General features: G+C 39.7%; 2 long non-coding RNA genes across 3 annotated transcripts in view; one reads left to right on the forward strand and one right to left on the reverse strand.

Annotated features, from left to right (window-relative positions):
- LOC111744195 overlaps nucleotides 1-5,320 on the forward strand; it is a 21,533-nt gene extending 16,213 nt beyond the window's left edge. Inside the window, exon 3 of the long non-coding RNA XR_002782048.1 lies at nucleotides 4,835-5,320. This is a non-coding gene — a long non-coding RNA (uncharacterized LOC111744195). The remainder of the gene's footprint in view (nucleotides 1-4,834) is intronic.
- The window catches only part of LOC111744194, a 44,045-nt gene that overhangs the window by 29,281 nt on the left and 844 nt on the right, over nucleotides 1-13,920 (reverse strand). The gene's annotated exons all lie outside the window — the stretch shown is intronic.

Consider the following 13,920-nt stretch of genomic DNA (forward strand, 5'->3'; position numbering starts at 1 on the left):
GTATCAAAAACAGGAATAAGGAATGGTAACAACTACATTCCTATCAATAAGTACCTTAAATGAAAAAGAATTAAGTGCTCCAACCAAAAGATGGAGTGGCTGAAAGGATAAGAAAACAAGACCCCTACATATGAAAAGGAAGATGATGGAAAAAGATATTGCTTTGATAGACCTAGAAGATATTTAAGTCAGACAGAAAAAAATAAACAATATATGATTTCACTTAAATGCGGAATCTAAGGAATAAAAAGAACAGACCAATCAAAATCAGACTCACAAATACAGTGGACAGTTCGGTGACGGACAGAGGGGAGAGGGGTTTGGGGAGCTGGGAGAATGGGGTGAAGGGTTAAAGACGTACAAATTAGTAACTGAAGGATAGTCACAGGGATGAGGAGCTCGGCATAGGGAACGCAGTTAGCATGAATACACTGGCTAGGTGGAGGGTCAGGAGAGGGAAGGAGCAATTGCAGGGATCATTTTACTAACTATATAGATGTTTAACCAATGTACTGTATACTTGAAACTAATTAAATTTTTTTTAAAAAAATTGTGTTTTCCTCCCCAGGAAAGGGATAAATTATGAATTTTTATTGTCTTGGAAAAAAAGTAATCATAGAACACCAAAAAAAACAATAACAACAAGCTGCTTCTCCTCTTACATTTTGACCAACCACCACTGGACCTTAAGGTCCATATTAAAACAAATGAAAATAACCCATTCCCCCTTGGCCTGAGCATAAGCACAGTGGCTATTTGCAAATCTACATAAAGGCCTTAATTAGTATTAGTTCGCACTTGGTTTTAAAACAAAATAGTATCTCTTAGCAACAGAGAACTTCAAACAGTGAGGCCAAATTCCAGTGCAGACACCACTGGAAGCAAATGAGGAAGCAACTTGAGGGGAGAAATGAGAGACTTTGGGATGGAGTCCAGAAACTGTGGGACTTGGTAATCAGAAGAGAGAGGAGCCACCTGAATTATTTTCCCTAAGCAGCCGAAGTGGCTGATTAGAACATTAATCTAAAGTGACCGAAGATCCCTATCAAACTATTGATCAAAGTGCATTCGTGTAGAAAATTGCCAAAGCAGGATCGGCAGGATTTCACACTCTGCCCTGAGATTTAATTAGGTGGGAAAATGAACAGGGTACTCATCACATGTTTACTCCTTTGAAGGGAAGAAAAATAAAAAGTAGAAAAGAGAGAACCCAGAAGAACAAGACACTGTTTTGACTTTGTTTTCTGATCCTTTTATCTTACTGCAGTTAGAAAGTTAGGCCTCTCTGAGTAAAAGCAAATATAAAATGTACCTTTATGTGGAGGACATATAGGCAAGGAATGATTTAAATTCTTCAGTTCCGCTTGGTGTTTGGACATATTGTCACTCTCATTAAATGAAAATGTGAAGGATAAACGCTCAGCAAAGATCAAAAAAGGGATGGTGTTTTACAGTGGGGATAGAGAAGAAAGAAAGCTCTTTAACAGCTTGCCAAAGCCTAACCTCACAGTTGCTTTATCACCAGGACAGGTCTCCTCCCCTCAAAAGCTTTCACATGCTCAGAAGAAAACCATTACCTACAGAGCCACTTTAAGGACAACAAAAGAAATTCTTCCTCCTTATTTTATAGTTACAGGTCATTTTAAGCACCAAATGATATTTCTCAGTTTAATCACTGAATTTGGTTTCAACCGACTTTTAGCCACTTTCTTAAAGTCAAGCATGTAAAAAATTTTCACAATTCAGAATATTCAAAAGAATGTGTTACAAACTCCAAATGTAATTTCAGGAAAAGAGGGCTGAAAAGATTTGAACAATAGCAGCATCTTTTTCATGAGTCTATTGTCCTCCTTTGTTGGAAGGAGAGAGATTTGTGTGTACACATTCGAGCCTGCTCTTTTAAAAATATCTATTTCTATTTGTAAAAGTCTCATCTAATGCAAGGCATTAAGGTCATTTTTCATTGAACTAGGTAGGAAGGAAAATAGGCAAAAACGTAAAATAGAAATCACAGGAAATGGAGTTTAGATTTTCCTTTATCGGATCTTTTCTGCAGACAGTTTCCTTCAGGATCTAGAGAGCTATACCTGGCTTCCTTGACAACTCAAACCAGCTCTGGCTCTAGCCAGAGGTGGTGCATCCCCATGAGGCCTCAAATGAAAGGTGAGGGATTGAAGTAGCTCGCCTGTGCTTCTGTTTAGTTCTGCTTCAGGGAAGCACAATTTTCTTACACAATGAAGAGAGGGAAAGACACAGAATTTTATACTCCAGAGTCTTTTTAGTGGGAGAATATTTCTGAACTCAAAGCAAAAGGGAATCAGGCAAGTTTATAAGAAGCTCTCACTATCTAGAGTTCTGTTTTGCTCATTAGTCGATGGTTAAATACTGAAATTATCTCCCTGACTACATAAGCAATTCCTGGGGAACTTAAGGACTCAGGGATGTCCCTGGGGAGGGCAGTGGGTGACAGTACTGGCCTGAGGACCTGTAAGAGTGCATTTTCCTCAAAGAAAGCAATTTGGGTTTTCCTAAGGTCACTGGTGGTGGGGCAGAGAGGAAGCTGGGTCCTGAAACAAAGGCATTTGCAGTCCTCAAGGAAGCCTATTGGGCACGACCTCTGTTGAGAATATAAGGGAAGGGGCAGCAGCTATGCAGTTGGGCGTAAGCCCTGGCAGATCTTGGATATTTGCCCAATCGAATAAGAAAGACCTGTGGGAATTCCCTGCTTCGCTGAGCTCTTTTCTCCTAGAGCAGGGTACTCACTGTAGTGATTAGAATCCTGAGCCCTGGCATGACCTGTTCTGAGTTTTGGTTTTGAGTTTTGGCTCTTATACTATGTGACTGTGGGCAAGTTACTTAATATCTATAAAACTTGCTTTCTTCATCTCCAAAATGATGCACTGGTACCTCCTTCATAGGTGTATAGGGCACTTTATGTGGAAAGGTGTTCAAGTGCTTAAGGAATGATAGCTGTGGTCATTATTAAGATGATTAGAAATGTGTCACATTTCTGGTTCCATCGAAGATGCAGAACAATGTGTTTACAGCAGGACAGGGCAAGCAGGAGGAGGTGAGGCCAGGACCTAGCACTAGCTCTGCCCAATAGATAAGATCAGGGGCTGCTCCTAGTGGGGATTGGGTTGGGTGGACAAAACACTGCCCAGAATGTGACAGGCCTCCATTCTTGATGATGTTTATTTAGCCTCGTAGACAAGATGGAGGATTGGCTTGCCTGCCCCTGGGCAAAGTGTGGCAACCAGGGAGGGATTCAGAGATCTGAGCCAGCAAACATTCAGCTACCAGAAAGTCTGACCACAAGCAGCAAACTCAAGTTCTATGTCTATCTGACTCTACTATAGAATTATTTAGCAGAGCTAATGGAATGGAATGTCCACTGGGCATTCCAAACTCTTTTATCTATTTGATTGCTATTGGAATCTGCTCCTAGTTTGTGGTGATGAACAGTCAGATAAGCTCAATATAGATATTTTGAGTGCTTGGGGTCAAGATGACCACTTCTGATAGCACCTAAATAGTAGTGGATATTGTATAATTGTTTATACTTCCAAGTCCCCTTTGTTCACATTATTTCATTTGTTCCTCACAGCAGCCCTACGTGATAGGCAGGTAATGCAGGTGTTATAATTATTTCCATTTTACAAATGAGGAAAATAAGGCTTTCAGAAGTGATGTGATTTGTTCAAGCTGTGGATGAAAAAAAAAAAAAGGGAGGGTTCTATAAAAAGTAACCTCACAGAGTGATATGACCATAAATTCCTAACTGGGCAGGTCATGGTGAGTAGTCATGCCCCAGGCCTATTACTTCTTTAGTGAAAAGTTTCAAACCAGCCCTATCTATTGTTCTTATGCATCTAGGTTAACATGCCATTGAAATACCAGAAGTAATACCCCTCAAAGCGGGTATTAAACCTCAAGATAGCACATAATCTGGCTAACTATCCTGTAATCCAATTCCCTCTTTGCTTTCTCCCACCTCCATGTCATCTTCCTTACCTTCCCCCCTTAATTTCAAATATATAAAAGAAGCTACAAAACTATTATTCTATGGAGTATTTGAGACCTTGCTCCCCAGCATATGTTGTCAGTTTGACTTAACTAAACTCATATCTAATTCTCAACGTGTTTGAACATTCCTGATGTTGCTAAAGCTTACTTAACCAGAAAATTGTGAGATCTAGATGAGAAGTCAGGAAGTCTGACTTTACAATTTCTGCCTTCTCCACTAGATCCTGCCAAGTGCTTCTTTGGGCTTGAAACTTTCAACCTCATGGACTTTGGCTTTGAGGTCTAGAAGCAAACCCTGAAATAAGGTTTCATGTATAAGGAGCCAGGTGAGGTGGTGGGGCTTTCATTGTCCAAGGTTAAGGGGGAACTAAATTCCCAAGAACTTCCTCATGACTTGGCAAATCAGCTCCAGTAATCCAAGAGCAATGCTTTGAACAAAAGCCCAAGTTGGAGCTGACAGAAGTAAAAGCCCCTTAAAGCTGGCTTCCTTTCCTCAGTTCCCAGACCTCCAAACAGAAATAGTTCAAAGGGCCCTGAGAGATCTGGGAAAAGTGCTGACATCATCTCCCATGGTCGCTTTAGCCAGGAGGGCTTCAGAAGACCCTGGATCCCAATGGTCTAATGGTGAGCTTTGTTGATGGCACTCCCATAGTTGCTTTAGATGAAAGAGGAATTTTAGGTAACTTGGAGTCATTGGTGTTTTTGCAGATAGTAATTACCTCTAATTCATTTGCTGAGTTTTCCTGAAAAGTGAGGATTCCTTCTTGACATAGTTTGTAACTAATGCCTGGTCTATTTTCTCTTTCAGATTAAGGGTCCTGAATGACATCTATATTTTTAAAAATCTAGAATTTGCACGTCATTTCTAACAAGAACAATGTAAGTGACATCCTTGTTTCTTCTTCTGGTAACTATGCCTGGGAAATTCTGCTACTCCACTTTCAGTCATCATGGTTCAGACTAGGCTAAGGCCAGTTCCATGTGGACCAAGCCTGGCCAATCAGAGCATCATGGCCCAGGAACCACAGGATAAGCTGAAAATAGCACATGACCCTGCCAGCCAGCAACAATAAGAGGCAATGAGATTGGCTGTGATATTTTGGAAACTTTTAGAGAAGAGGTATTCTCTTTCTGCTGGAGCTGCCAGGGTTGAGCAAGGAAAAAACAAAGCCTGAGAATGAAGGTAACATATAAGGAAGCAAACTCAAGAAGTGGATACACACCAAGAGTCAGCCATGAGTAAAGCCATGCAACCATTGGTGTTTTGGGTTACATAAGTTAATAAAGTCCTTTTTTTTTTTTTTGCATAAGTCAGTTTGCTTTGGGTTTTCTATAAGTTTTCATATAAAAAATATTAATACACTCACAGTGTTGCTAATTTCCTATAGATTTCTTGCTATGTCAAATAAGTCAATTTTCAGTACTGACATGTATTCACTTTAGCTTTAGACTAACAAGCATGTACTGTGCCATCTCCCCTTTATCACTTGTGTCCACAAAGAACATGAGCATTATTTTATTTTCAAAAGAATGTAAGCCGTTCCATGACAGCTCAGTTGATCCAGCCTAGGTTATTTGTTCAAAAAGGACAATTTTTGTGGGTTGATGTTACAAAAGGTATCATTTTCAAAAACTGAGATATGACTTACCATATAACCTACAAATCCTATTACTCCAAGATATTTACCCAAGAAAAATGAAAACATGTGTCTACACAAAGAACTGTATATGAATGAAGGTTCACAGCAGCTTTATTCAAAGTAGTCCCAAATTGCAAGGAGCCCAAATGCCCATTAACAGGAGAATGAATAACAAGTTTTGGCATATTCATACAATGGAACACTACTCAGCAATAAATAAAAAGGAATAAAATACCAATAGTACATGCAAGAACATGGGTGAATCTCACAAGCATTCTGCTGAGTAAAAGAAGCCAGACACAAGAGAGTATGTGCTGCATAGTTCCATTTATTCTTAGTTCTAGAAAAGGAAAAACTAATCTATAATGAAAAAAAGCAGGGCAGTAGTTGGCCTAGGGTGGTGTGTGGGGTAGACTGGCTCTGCAAAGAGATGAAACAGAACTCTTTAGGGTGAGTGAAATGTTATATATCTTGATTGGGGTGATAGTTTCACAGGCGTACACATCGAACTGTACATTGAAATTTGTGCATGTAAAATTTACCTCAATGAAGTTTTTTTTTTTTTAAAGTGGGGTATTTCCCTAAGATTTGCTCAACTTCCTTTCAAAACTCATATTTATATTGAAAATAGTCTTTTGAAAAATGCGGTTTTTTCCTTTCTATGTACGGGGAAAAATACTTCTTCCCTACTATGAGTCTTCCCCATGAGTTCCCTTTACCACTCACATAAAGCACTTCTGGTCACCAAATATATGGGGTTTTTTCTCACGTCAATCAATTCCCTGATATCAGCTGGATATCCTACACTTTAACTCAATTCTGACACTGCTAGCAGATACTGTCAGATCCCACAGGGTGCCCCCCGACACTTGCATACACTTTAGATGCCAGTTGTAAACTTGGGTTATCACTTGTGCTCTGACCATCCAGCTATAAATGGGAGGTTCCAAGGACCTCCCTCCTTGGGTTCAATTAATTTGCTAGAGAGGATCACAAAAATCAGGGAAAAGCCTACTTACATTTACCAGTTTATAAAAGGAGATGATAAAAGATACAGACAAACAGCCAGATGAAGAGATACATAGGGTGAGGTCTGAGAGGGTCCTGAGCACAGAAACTTCTGTCCCCGTGGAGTTGAGGTGTCTCATCCTCCCACTGTAGATGTGTTCACCAACCTGGACGCTCTCCAAATCTCTTACTATGGGAATTTTATGGAAGCTTCCTCTTGGAGGCAAGATCAATTATTAACTTCATTTCTAGCCTCTCTCCGATCTCTGGAAGCTTCTAATCACTGCTTGGTCTTTCTGGTTAGCAGCCAACACCCTTTCAAGAGCCATCCAGGACCCCACCAGAGATGTCTTATTAAAACAAAAGATGCTCCTAGTGCTCTTATCATTTAGGAAATTAGAAGGGTTTTAGGAGCTCAGTGCCAGAAACTAGGGGCAAAGATCAATATATTTATTTCTTATTTCAAAAATAGTATCATCAAATTTTATTCTATAAATCCTATAATTAAATCATATTATTGAAATGCCATTTGGTCCATAAACTTTTCCAAACATGCAATTCTCTTTACACCTTTGCATCCTCATTCTTGCTGTTCCTTCAACTTAGAATATACTGTCCCTAGCAGAATCCCATATATCACCCTATTCGTCATTAGTTCATTAATTTATTAATTCATTCCACAAACATTTATTGAGTGTCAGGCCTGGTGATAGGCAGTGGGGCTACTGAGACATATAAATTAGGGGCTTGTCCTTTGGGGACATACACTAGAAAATGGAGTTTTAATTGAAAGTCCTTAGATTTATATACCCAGCATTTTCTGGCTGATAAAAAGACCGTCAAAGCCCGTTAACCTCAAGGCTACAGCCCGCTCTATTACATTACCTCAAAGCATGTTGTTATTCCACACACCATGTATTTTTCAGCCTCCCTAAAGGTTTTATGTTAACTTTTAAAAAATGGAATCTTTGAGGAGTTTAACAAGGTAGGAGAAAAAAAGCTCTGAGAAATTAAAGAAAAACTTGGTGTAAGTACATTTCTAGGTCGATGATGAAAACGATGAAATATAGAAATATAAACTCAAATGAAACAGGAGAATTTAAACAAAGCTACAGTTGTCATGTCTCTCAGATGGGGCTTGAAGTTTGCCCCACCTTGCTGGCCTTTTACACCAGAGCCTGGACCATAGCTAACAAGCCCACTGGTGTTGGTATGTTTTAACATTTTGGAGTACTTTTAAAAATCAGTTACTATAATAACTATTTACTAAAATTCATTTTTCAATTATTTATATTTTTTCTGCTCCCCCATCAACTTTGTGTTCTAAAGCATTAACTCTTTACTCGATTAAAAATGTCATCACAGAGATAGAATCTATACAGAAGGAAATTACTGATTTAGAGCTTAAAATTAAATATTAATGTTTGAAAAAAGTGTTAAATCACCTTTTTTAAAAGATAAAATTTTGATTTTGGAATAGTTTTACATTTATAGAAAAAATTGTAAATATAGTACAAAGTTTCCATATACCCCATCCCTATTTTCCCATATTATTAACACCTTACATTAGTCTGGTACATTTGTCACTACTAATGAACAAATAATGATACATTTTTATTATTTGAAGTTCATAGTTATCTCAGATTTTCTTAGTGTTCATCTAATGTTCTTTTTCTCTTCTGGGAACTCATCCAGAATGCCATGTTACATTTCATCATCATATCTCCTTAGGCTCCTCTTGCCTGTGACAGTTTCTTAGATTTTTCTTGTTTTTGATCACCGAAATAGTTTTTAGTGCTAGTCAGGCATTGTGCAGAATGTCCCTTAATTGGATTTGTCTAATGGTTTGATTGGGATTATGGGTTTCGGAGAGGCAGATCACAAGGGTAAAGGGTAATTCTCATCATATCATATCAAGGCTACATACTATCAACCTAATTTACATGGTTGATATTGACCTTGATCACCTGGCTGCAGTAGTGATTATCAAGTTTCTGCATTGTATCCTTTTTCTCTTTTTTCCTCCCTTTCTTTACTATCCTCTTGGGAAGAAAAAACTATGTGAAATTCACACTTGAAGAGTGGAGAGTTCTGCTCAATTCCTTGAGTGTTATGTATCTAAATATATTATTTGCAATTTTTCCGCATGGGAGATTTGTCTCTTCTGTCTTCTTTATTTACCTATTTATCCAATCATTCGTTTATATCAGTATAGACTCATGGATTTTATACTTTGGGTTATTACTCAATAATACTCTATTTTCTTGCTGAAATTGGGAGCTCTTTCAGTTGGCTCCTGTGCCCCTTTGACACAACTCTATTACTTTGGTGGGGGTGGGGGGTGGGGGTGGAGGTGGGGAATGTTCAGCATTTTCTTGCTTTCTGACACTACAAAATGCCCCAGGCTCATCTTGTATATTTTCTGCCCAAGTCCTAGAATCAATTATTTCTCCTAAGAGCTTTGGTTCCTTTCATTAGAGAATGGTATTAGAAATTGTGCTAGGTGTACTTGTTGCTATTAGAGTGTTAAATAACCTTCTGAAATAGCAAAAGTGTTTTACTCAATCAAAGTTCAAAAACTCCATTTCATTTTTTAAAATACTGATAACTTAGAAAACAATGTTTCAGTGACTTTATCTATCTATCTATCTATCTATCTATCTATCTATATACTTTTTGCATATAAACTTTTATTCAAAGCCCTATGAGGTGACCCATTATTTATGCTGAAGATAATATGCATATACATATAGCTAAGTTTTTAAATAAGAAAAGTCTTTTATGACTAATAGTCATAAATTCAAACCAACTGTATTAGAGACAAAAAGTTGATCAAATTTTTTTGGTCAAAACATCTTGCTTTAGACAGTATATTCTGGGTCCATGATCTACCCCATCTAGGGGTATTTCTTACATTTATCTTCTTCTAGCTTCTAGTCATAAAAAAAATCGGTTTAATCACTTTAGGTTTGTTTAAAACACCCAGACTTTGCAGTTGTGGGTTTTCTTCATCTCTATTAGAATCAGTAAGAAAAGAGTTAGGGGAAAGGGTTGTACAAAGAGCATAGTTTGTCTCTCTTAGGAAATGAAAGTTCTTTCCCCTAAACCTTTGCTACTTAATGAAGTTCCCATGAACCCTCCCAACAATTATCTTCAGAAGGTTGCTCACCCATTGTGGCAAGCCCCAATGTCCATACTGGAAACCTGAGGTTTCATTTGCAAATTTGGGGATAATTCCCATTACAAATTTGGGGATGTGCTAATTCCATGCTGGAATGAAACTTATAATATTCACCTATAAGTCCTGGTATTCTGTCCTTTTTCGTGTGCATGTGTGCGTGTGTGAGTGTGTGAGTGTGTGTGTGTGTGTGTGTGTGTGTGAGAGAGAGAGAGAGAGAGAGAGAGAGAAACATTCTTAAGCATAATAAGGCACATGTGACATCTGATTTTTAGCAAATAAAAGCCAACATTGAATTCTAGATCAATTTGTTCTAATTGTTTTTTTTTTAACTCAACAAAACAATTAGAAATTAAATTTTGACCAAGCTTTTAAGAGTAACTGGGCCCTATCAATCACATTTACAATTGAACAGCTATTTGCACAGAAGTCTTATCTTCACTTTATTATTTATTTCCACTTGGCCTTTTGATCAGGAAGATGTATTTGACATGACTAGTTGTACATGATGTACAACTAGTTTTTCTCAAGATATTACATGTAGTTTTCCTTAAGATAGATTATGTGACATTTTTATTACTTTTGCCACCAAACAAAAGTAGATTTTTCATTTACGTTTATGGTAGGTTTTGTAAATGTCAAATTCCTTGTTAGAAAGTCAGAGTTGACATTCTAAAAGTCAAAGGCTGATATAAATAATGTTCATGTATACGCAATTAGAGTTGGAAGTAATTTTATATCACTTTCTCCCATCCTCCAAAAATTATAACTTACTTTTCAAACAATTATTTAAAAGAAAGAAATCAAACTGCAATAATAAAAAAGACACACAATATACCAAAATGTGATATCTTCTATATTTCAAATACAAATAAAAAACATGAGCATACAGGAAAAACCAATGTGAAATCAATTTGTCATGATTAATTTTGTAATTTTAAGTTAATTAACCCTGACACCAATTCTTTGGAACTTTAATAGAATTTAAAAAGATTTAAAATTAATTTTTTAGCAACTTCAGAAGCTAAATTTTTTTTTCTCCTGTTGTCTCCAAGGAAATAAAATTATCCAAGTTTATTGATGATTAGGTTTTATCTTTCTTTATCTTCTCAATTTTTAGGAAATTGCAAACTGGTAGATTATTTAACACGCTATTAAAGGAAGAGAGAATGGCTCAGCTTCTTTATGGACATCAGTGAGTTCAGGATACCATCGTAAAGTTAGGATCACAAACTCAGATGCTTTCTAGGGCCAGACAAATGATGTGCATGAGGGCTGTGTGTGGGTAAGGGCAGCTGGAGAACACCTGCCCTTCCACTGCATTCCAGGGAAGCATGGCCCTGCAAAAACTGGGCGTCGAAGCTTCTGCTATGTGTGTTTGTGTGTGTTTAATGTTCAATCTCACGATTTTCAAATGTTAGCAATTATTTTTCTGGAAACATTGTGTGTGGTCTTGTGAGCTGCATTTGGCCTACAAGCCAACCGTCTGCAAGCCAATAACTGCCCACAACAACTTCTTATGGGGAGCTAATCCATTAACCACACTTACTTGTAAGAAGAAATATAGTTGTCACGTTCATTTAAATGCTCATTTTGGGCTGATTTGAGAGCTTAAATAAATATGAAAAGGTTGCTTGGTGACTTAAGAACTAAAGTAAATAGAGTTATATGATCTCGATAGATAATATCATCAAGTGATAATAACTTGATAAACTCATTTATTCAACAAATACGTGTTGAGCGTCTTAACGTGTATCAGGCATTGTTTTAGGCACCAGAAATATGACTGAGTACCTATCTAGAGGTGGGAGGTAGTCAATAAACAAGTAAACAAGAAAACTAGCACTTAGTGATAAGTACTGTCCGGTGATGTAGAATAGGGTAATGTGATAGCAGGTGCCTGATTGGCTGCCCTATACTAGCCAGTGAACTTAAATACTCACCCTGGAGGCTATCAGAGTGTCAAATTCTTCCTTTTTATTCCTTTTTATCTAGGTTCTTCTATGAAGTCACTTGTGGTATGTTAATGAATTGAAGCCCACTTTATTTTAAATTAGTTACTTTTTAATCTTCTTGACTAGATTTGGGGGTCAAGTTGATCCAAGAGAGATTTAGGGAAACTTTATTCTAACCACTGACTTAATTACAATGCCTAGGTCAGTGCTGCAGATGAGTAATTTCAAATATCTTATATTGATTCCTTTTAACTCACATTTAGAGACTACCATTTTCAAGTGTGCCTCCAAATTCTGGGAATGTATCATTTGGAGAATTTCTACCACCTCAGAAATATAAATGCATATTTTATATAATAGTAAGAGTAGTAGTGGTGGTAATAATAAATGGCTAGCACTTTCTCTGTTCCAGCCTTAAAGGTAAGCACTTTGCATTATCTCTCCCAATGAGGAGCGGGGAAGGAAGAAAAAGTCAAGCTAATAATACCGTGAAGTTTTGGGGGGGAAAAAACCCATTACTATGAACACAATGTTCATTATCACCCCTAAAGCTCTTTAAATACAAGCAGGTTTAGACATCAATTTCTCGGGGGTTTGATGTTTTTTTGCAGCACTTTGGGCCCCTTTGGGCCACGGTTGTCTAACCTCCCCCTTCTCAGCCACGCAGAAAAACCCGCGCGACCTCCTCCACTCCAAGGCCCAGCCCTCTGGCAGCCTTCAGAAAGAATTATCTGGGATGTGCCAGTATTTTACGTGCATAGTAAGCACATATTGCCCATAATAAAAAAATAACTTCAGGTTAAATATGTAAACAAATTATGGAAATGCAAAAGAATACATTTAGTATATGTAGTTTAAAGTATCCTTTTGAAAAGTAAAAGCATTTCTTTCACATAGTCCCCGCCCCCTCCCCAAATAAGGCTGGAAAAGGATTGCTCTGTCAACACTTCCATAAATAAACTTCTCAGAATATGAAATGTCTCCAACATGTGGGGACGCTGGGGTGAAAGGTGCCGCCCCATTCTTATCTGTGCCTGGGTGCAGAAGGGAATATGCTAATGAAGCAGTTTGCCGCAGGCCTGGTGTTATTTATATACCGCCGGCTGGGCAAGGTTGGCGCTGGAGCACAGGAGAGCAGGGAGAGGTTTGTCTTCATGTGTGCGCATATAGACGTGTGCGCCTGTGCACTCGGCGTTCGAAACGTGAATTCAAGATTTTGGGGTGGAGGTGGGGAATACCATCACCATTCACGTTTATGTATATGTAACTTGTGTTGGCAACATATCCTAGCATCGTACATGTACAGCATTCATTTTGGAGTGAGGAAGAAATGGCGATTTGGGAGTGGGTGCTGAGTGGGTGACACGACGCTGTGGGTGACAGACAACCTGAAACTGGCAAATGAGCCTCCTTTACCCTACTCTGTGGACACAAAAATTAACTGTATCTGCACCTCGAAAAAGCGCGAGAGGGTTGCTCCCGAATGTTGGCGACCCTTGGGCTCGTGACAGGGAGTGGAGTGCGGGCACCTCTGAAGCGAGCAGAGGTCACCGAGACAGCGCACACCGCGTGGTTGGGGGCACCCCGCGGAGGAGAGAGCGGAGCAGCGAACCCCACCGCGTTCACACGTCCCCGGCGCACGCCGACTTCTTCGGGACCCCCTAGTCCATCTGCGCCAGCAGCTCGGCGCGCCTAGCTCTCTCCCGCCTGTCCAGACAAGGAGGGGGGACGTAGAGAGGACCCTCGGTCTGGGCGGGCCCCGAGTGTCCCGTTTCCCCCGCCCCCCTCCGGTGGATCCCGCGGCGGCGGCTGCACGTCCCGGCTGGAGGGGGCGCTCGCGCCCAGGAGCAGGGCGCAGCAGGTGCCGCGGTTACCTCCACCTCCACGGGGGGAGAGGGGGCGGGCCGGGGGCAGGGGAGGAGAAGGAGAGCAGGAGGAGGAGAGAGGGCGACTCGCGGAGCGGGAGAGCGCGGCCGGCTGGGCAGGCTAGGACCCGAGCTCGCGTCTTCCGGAAGGCGCCCGAGGTCGGACAAATACATCTTGGGCGCCCGTGGAGCAGCGGACGCTGCCGGCGCTGCCCGCACCGCCCGCACAGCCGTCCGCAGGGCGCCGA

Source organism: Pteropus vampyrus, unplaced genomic scaffold (genome assembly GCF_000151845.1).
Source record: "Pteropus vampyrus isolate Shadow unplaced genomic scaffold, Pvam_2.0 Scaffold129, whole genome shotgun sequence".
In the NCBI taxonomy this organism is placed as follows: Eukaryota; Metazoa; Chordata; class Mammalia; order Chiroptera; family Pteropodidae; genus Pteropus; species Pteropus vampyrus.